Below are 7,650 nucleotides of genomic sequence, written 5' to 3' on the forward strand. Positions count from 1 at the left end.
GAGCATGATAAATAGAGGCTCATTTAAAAGTGGAACTCAGAAAATAGTGCAGGCAAAGTGTTTATGCCCTGAAAACTCATTAGATACATGGCTAAGTAGAAATAAAGTGGAACTCTGTAGTCAGTCTCACTGATTTGCTTTACAGATTGAGAATTAGAGAGCAAAGCTGCCTGTACTGCTAGGAATTAATGACCTTAATGTCATATCAATATGTCCTTCTCAGTAAATGAATAACAAGATTTGCCTGATTATTTGTGTGGGATTGTCTACTAAGTGTCCTGCCCCAAACAGTATTGATTTAAAGCCAAGAATGGTGCCAATCAAAGTTGGCACATCGGCCATGTTAGTCTCCTGCGTAAGAATATCTTGAATCATTTTCTTTCCAGTACATTAAGTAAAAGGACAGTATCATCAGACATTTAAACAAGAAGAAGAAGAAGAATGTAGTGGTAGTAACTAAGTCAACAACAAAATAATTTCTTCTTATTCTTTAGGACATAAAAACCTGAGAGATGATGGTTAAGTGGCACATTTCAAGGGACAAACTTAAATAACCAACCTCTTACCATATGATCCAGAAATTGAGCTCCTTAGTATTTACCCACAGAAGTTGAAAACATATCCACACAGAAACCTGCACGCAGATTTATCTCATCTTTACTCATATTCATAACTGCCAAAACTTGGAAGCAACCAAGACGTCCTTTGGTAGGTGAACGGATAGAGAAACCATGGTGTATGTAGGCAATGGAATATTATTCAGTTTGAAAAAGAAATGGGCTATCAAGCCATGAAGAGACATGGAAGAATCTTAAATGCATATTATAAAGTGAAAAAAAAACAATCTCAAAAAGCTAATACTATATGATTCTGACCATATGATATCGTAGAAGGCAAAACTATGGAGACAGTAAAAAGATCAATGGTGGCTAGGGGTCAGAGGGGTGGGAGGGATGAATAGGGGAAACAGAGGATTTCTAAGACAGTGAAATTACTCTATGAAACTTACGATGGTGGATCCATGTCATTATACGTTTGTCCAAACCCATAAAATGTACAACACCAAAAGTGAACCCCAATGTAAACTACAGACTTTGGGTGATTATGATGTATCAGTGTAGGTTCATCAGTTGTAGCAAACGTATCACTCTGGTAGGGGATGTTGATAATGAGGGAGGCCATGCATGTGTGGGGTAGGGGACATATGGGAAATCTCTGTGCCTTCCTCTCAATTTTGCTGTGACTCTAAAACTGCTCTAAAATATAAAGTTTCTTCAACACACACACAGAACTTGTGTAGAGAATATACAAAGATTTAATGGAATGCATTTCAGCAATAAAAAGGAACTACTGACACATGCAATAATATTGAAGTGTCTCAAATGCATTATGTTAAGCAAAAGAAGCCAGATTGAAAGGCTACATAGTGCTCAGTTTCATTTATAACATTTTAGAAAAAGCAAAAGACAGCAATAGAAAACAGACCAGTGGTTGTCGAGGCCTGGGGGTGGTGGGAGAAACTGTATCCAAAGGGCCTTGAGGCAAATTTGGGGAATGATGGAAATTGACCACAAGAGTTGGTTCCTAGATGCTGGACGGGCATCAGCAGTGCTGCACCATCAGAATCACTGGAGTGAATTACTTAAACTCACTACATTTCATTTAGGCTTCAAACATGCAAATGAACATGGGGAAATGAACACCTAAGACTGCTCTCTGCTCAGAAATATGTAAAATGAGCAAGCAATTGCCAAGGCCATATCTCCTCTTTGGGATTTATTCTGGGCAAACTAAACCGAAGTCTTTGATGGTTCCCCTCACTTTTTGGAAACAATCCAAAATTTTTAGCTTCATTGACAAGGCTTTTCACGATCAGATCCTGATTTGCTCTCCAGAATGATCTCTTGCCCCACTCACCTCACTCCTGCCCCAGCACACCCAGTCCTCTGTCCAGAATTACATGCAGTTTCTTTAACCTACCATATTCTCCCATACTTATGGGCTTTTGCCTATGCTAATTTCTCCTAAATACATACTGCTAACTTCTTCAAACTTAAAGACTCCCTCAGACATCTCCAAATTCAGGGACACTTTCCCTGTTCTCCGCTCATCCTCTCGACACCCAAACTGAATGAGACATGCCTCATCTGTACTCCCATTTTGCTCCATACATTCCTGTGCCCTGACTCTAATCAAGCCACTGGAAAATTGTTGCTTCATTTGTCTGTGTCTGTTTCTAGACTGTGATCTCCTTGAGGACAGGGACCACATTTTTCACTTCTGTGTCTAGAGTCTGGCATGATAGCTATTATGTGAATCTATGTATCAATTAAATGAATGGCTGAGTGGATTCCTGGATGGATGAATAACGACTGGATACATAGATAAAGGCTATAAAATAAATATGTAAAAATCATTCTGGGAACTGTAAACATACGTTTCTGTATTTCTTGTTCATCAATAAATCTGATTGACTGATTTTGGATTTCTAGTTATCTCACCACCACTCCCGGTTTTCAGATATGAGATGCATGCAAATTAAGTCAGAGTATAATAGCTGTAGAAAATAATACATCCAGGTTGGAGGGGACTCGCATATTTTAGCTTCGCTTGGCTGTGGTCATCTACATGGCAGCACCACTCAGGAAATACTAGTCTATCAACATGACCAGGCAAATCAAAGTTACTATGTACTGCTGTAATTTGATCATGGTTCTATAGGCCCAGATAAATCTCAAATATAACATCAAGTAACTGAAATAGAATTGTAAATCTTCCTCCTCTGCATTGAGGAAATGGAGAAGTGGCAGGAATGGGCAGATGAGGACGCTATGCTTTACTTAGATAATTACTGGGGACAGAGCGCTAGGTTTAAGATGAATGAAACAAAATGAATAAATTAAATAATTAACTATGCATGAGGGAGCAACCTAAAAATTAAAAAGTACTTTAAAAATGCACTTTTGGCATAACAATGCTTTCTTCCAGATATCTCTTGAACTTAGTAAGTTGGTACAATATACAATTCAAATAATATAAATGGTAACTACAAACATACATATAATAAGGTAACAAAAGAAAAGCAACTGACTGTCAGACTGTTGGTATTAAAATACCATTGAAGGTCAGTGTCATAACTTTGAGGTCTGTTAATTGGAACAGCTATTGTCCAAATTTGATCATAGCTTCCAGTTATTGCATTTTATCTATAGTTTAAATAATATGAACCCATTAATAATAGAAATGTAATTCTGGAAGAAAGATGCCCTTAGATATGAACATAATTCCAGAGTTGTGGCACTATAACAAACAGCTGATATTTAAGACAAGATAGATAACATTCTAGTGCTCCGGTGTAGAGAAGCCATGAAAGAAATCCATAAATCCATACTACATCAATGACACTTGAGATCAAAATGCTGTAGGTAGTTGCCAAATCCTTTTGCAAAGCTTTTTTTTTTTTTTTTTAGCTTTATTCAATTTTCCAGATTCAATCCAAGAGAGCATCTCCAGAATATGGTAAACTCTCAATCCCTAAACTTCTTGTTCTCTAAAATCAAAGAAATAATCAAAGCCTCCAGTGGGCAGCTCAGCAACATCTCCCTGGCCCCCCCAACACACACACCCCTCTTCTTTCCATTCAATTACAGGCAAAAGGATTTTGTCCTAGCTTGAATTGGGGAATCCACCACAGATGGCATAAACCTTCAGTCAACAACACATGAGCAGGGAGGCTGTTCTCCAAAGTTACGGTACCACATTTTTAAAATCCAAAATTAGGAAACAGGGATAAATAGTCATGCATTACAAAATATTGTAAATTGGGGGACCTGAGAAAATCCGGAGCCATGGCTACGATGAGTCAGGAGCTGAAATCAAGCTACATTCAGCTACACACTGCTCATGAGTCAGCATTATTTCTTCCTGTGGCCAGTATTTGCTGTCATTCCATCGTTGAGAATGCAGAGAACTTAGAAACCTAGGGTCATGATGAGGAATGTGGCACCAGAGGGACCACGAGAAGAGCAGTTGTGTTTTCCAGCCTCTCCTGCCCCAGCCCTGCTCAGAAGACGTGGAATCTTCTCTACCTCTTACCAACCTCATCCCTCTAGGGACTGGACCCCATTTCCTGTCCTCCTACCAGGTGATCCTGCTTTAAACCACATGGACTGACCATCTGAAATGGCAAGGTTGCTGCTACCCGTTTGGCCCCTAGTCACATCCACCTGGAGACTCTTGTGCTTGGTCCAGAAGATCACAGCTGCTGTCAGCTTGACACCAGCCCTTATCATGAGGTCTTCGGGCTCTTGTAGAATCCATGGCAAGGGGTGCTGGCAACCATCCAAAGGCATTGCCTCCAGTGAGTTGGCTGACCTCACCTAACCCCTTCCCAGTCGTGGCTGCTACTTCTTTCTGATGTCCAGGCATTCAAGTCCCAGCAAGATTCTTGGTAAGCCAGTGCTAAATATGTGTCCCCATATTTTACAAATGAGCAAATGCAAACGGAGAGTAGTTAAGAAGATTGCCCATATCGGTAGCTGAAGACTAGTGAAACTTAGGTAAACTAGGACACAGGGACATTCATCACAGTTACTGCAAAACTCAGACTTAACGAAAAGCAGAATACTATAATGAAAGAAAGATTTGGAACCAAATGGACATATAGCAGAATCCTGGCTCAGGTATTATCTGCATAATTGTGCATGATTAACCTGTTTGATACCCAGTTTTCTTATCTCTAACGTAGAGATAATGACTGTATACGTTATCTTTTGTTGCATAACGAATACCTCCAAACCCTAAGACGACAAACATGTATTATCTCAGATTTTGTGGGTCAGGAATGCAGGCGTGGTTCACCTGGGGGCCTCTGACTTAAAGTCTCTCATGAGGTTGCAGTGAAGACGGTTGCCAGGCCTGGCGTCTCATCTCGGGGAGAATTGGTCCCAATCTCACTCGTGTGGTTGGCAGGACTCAGGTCCTCTTGAGCTGTTGGACTGAAGGTCACTCACTGGAGTTGCCCGGAAGGCCTTCCTCAGTGTCTTGCCACACAGCAGCTCCCATCATGTCCGTTGACTTCTGTCAGAGCTAGCAAGCTAGAAAGCAAGAAGGAGCCCGCAAGACAGAAGACCAAACTTTTAATAGCCTAATCTCAAGGTTTCAGCCCCTCTCTTCGCCATATTCTTTAGGAAAGAATCCCTAAATCCAGACCACGCTCAAAGGGAGAAAGTTACACAACGGCATGGATACCAGGGGGCAGAGACCAATGGTAATCATCTTAGAAACTGCCTACCACAATGCCATTAATGTAAAGGGGAAAAAATCTATATATATGGAAAGCACCTTGTATTTAGGAGCCTATAAATATTAGTGAACTTCTGGCAAACAATTCTGGTTTAAACGCCACAAATTTGTGCCTCCCGAAGAAGGAGCCTTGACTCGTTTTTATCTAAAGACTTGATCACTAAGATAATTGTACTTAATTGCAGCTCAGAGTAAGTTTCAGATAGTGGAACAGAGATTTCTAAAAGTTCTGAATTTGGGGGCACCTGGGTGGCTCAGTCAGTTAAGCTTCCGACTTCAGCTTAGGTCATGATCTCGAGGTTTGTGAGTTCGAGCCCCACATCGGGCTCTGTGCTATCAGTGCTGAGCCTGCTTCCAATCCTCTGTCTCCCTCTCTCTCGGCCCCTCCCCTGCTCGTGCTGTTTCTCAAAAATAAACATTTTTTTAAAAAAGAAATGTTCGTTAATTGTTGTTGAATAGTCCATTTCTCCCGCCTCTTAAAATAATTCAGATTAAAATTTTTAACACTCATGATCTAACAGGGCAATGTTTTTTAGTATATTTAGATAAAATTCAGTAATTAAAAAATTAAAAAAAAATTTTTTTTAACGTTTATTTTTGAGAGACAGAGAGCACGAGCAGGGAGGGGGCAGAGAAAGACACACAGAATCCGAAGCAGGCTACAGGCTCTGAGCTGTCAGCAGAGCTCGATGCGGGGCTCGAACCCACGAACTGTAGATCACAACCTGAGCCGAAGTTGGATGCTCAACCGACTGAGCCACCCAGGCGCCCCCTTTTTCATTTTTTAATGTTTATTTATTTTTGAGAGAGAGAGCATGAGTGGGGAAGGGACAGAGAGAGACACACACAGAAAAAAATTTTTAATGTTTATTTATCTTTGAGGGAGAGATTGGGGACTGGGGGAGGGACAGAGAGAAAGGGAGACAGAAAATCCCAAGCAGGCTCCTCGCTGTCTGCGCAGGGCTCAAACCCATGAACTGAACTGTGAGATCATGATCTGAGCTGAAGTTAGACACTCAACCGACTGAGCCATCCAGGTATCCCAAAATTCAGTAATTTTTGAAAACGTGAATTTGAAGATCTCCAAAATCCAATCCTTCACAACTTAAATAGTTTTATATTTAAAACTATTCTGTATGAAACTAGTAAGTCTATCAAATGTATTAAGTCTTTTATTTTCCTCTGACTCTTCTTCAAAGGAGTCTATTGGTTATTGTGGCTCCATAAAAAAAAAATAATAAATTTCTCTAAAAGTCGATGCTGAGTACAGTTGAAGTACGCCAACTGGGAATTAAGAAAACAAAAAAAAAACACAAAAAAACAGCAATGACTAAGTTCTCCAAGACAAAAAAGAAGCATTCATAAGAGTTCAAGAATCTCTTGTCATCAGGGGACAGTTTTATAGATCTGCTGAAATGTTACTTTATTCCTTGTTAAGGTCCTGACTTTCCCTGTCCGTGAGTTCAGACTTCTTGATTTCACTTCCCATGCGCCAACAGATGCTGCATTTCAACTTGGAACAAAGGTTCCTTTTCAGAGTCCACAAAATGGCAGGTTCTTCACTACTCCCTCATTCTCTGTGCACATGCTCCTCCCTGATCCTGCCTCTTTCCAGGTCATTTAACCCTGATCTTCCCTCTCCTTCCTATCTGCTCTTCTCACTTTCTCTTCAAACACGTCCTACCTGTTTACCCCAATGTCTTTGCTTCTCTGTTTCCTCTACCCTCCCCATGTATATTCACCAGCTGTCCTATAGTGCACGCCTTTCACTCATTCACAATTCGTGGTGGAGTACTCACTATCGAATCTTCTTTTCTCGTCCCGTCTGCTCCTACCCTCAGCTGGCCATCATCGGTTTCAACAATCTGTACTGAAATGAGCATGTCAGTGTGTGTGTGTGCTGGGGAAAGGGAAGGAGAGAAAAATACTGTTTTTCCCCTTTTCAATAATTTGAATGTTAGTTGAAGAAGGATGCGTCTGCCCACCATCATGTTCCCAGTCTTTGTTCTGCCTCTTTTAAAATGGCATTATTTGGTCTACTGGACAGGAAGTAAAGACGGTACAGAGAGTGTGTTGGAGCAGTTAATAAAATAAATTGGAAGGAGAGCAAGGAATACACTACTTCTGCCCTTGGAGACAAGTCACCGGGTTAAAGAAGCCAGGCAAGAAAGGTAAGAGGATGAGCTGGAATTAGACCTCGCGCCACTCAGAAGAGACAAATGCATCACATTTTAGTTACCAATCTAGGACTGACGAACTTAACAGGAACCCCTCAACCAAGAAACACTCCCACGTGTCATGGTGGGACACATTAGTGCCTGGAGGAGACACATCATAAACAAGGAG

Source organism: Lynx canadensis, chromosome D1 (genome assembly GCF_007474595.2).
Source record: "Lynx canadensis isolate LIC74 chromosome D1, mLynCan4.pri.v2, whole genome shotgun sequence".
Lineage (NCBI taxonomy): Eukaryota > Metazoa > Chordata > Mammalia > Carnivora > Felidae > Lynx > Lynx canadensis.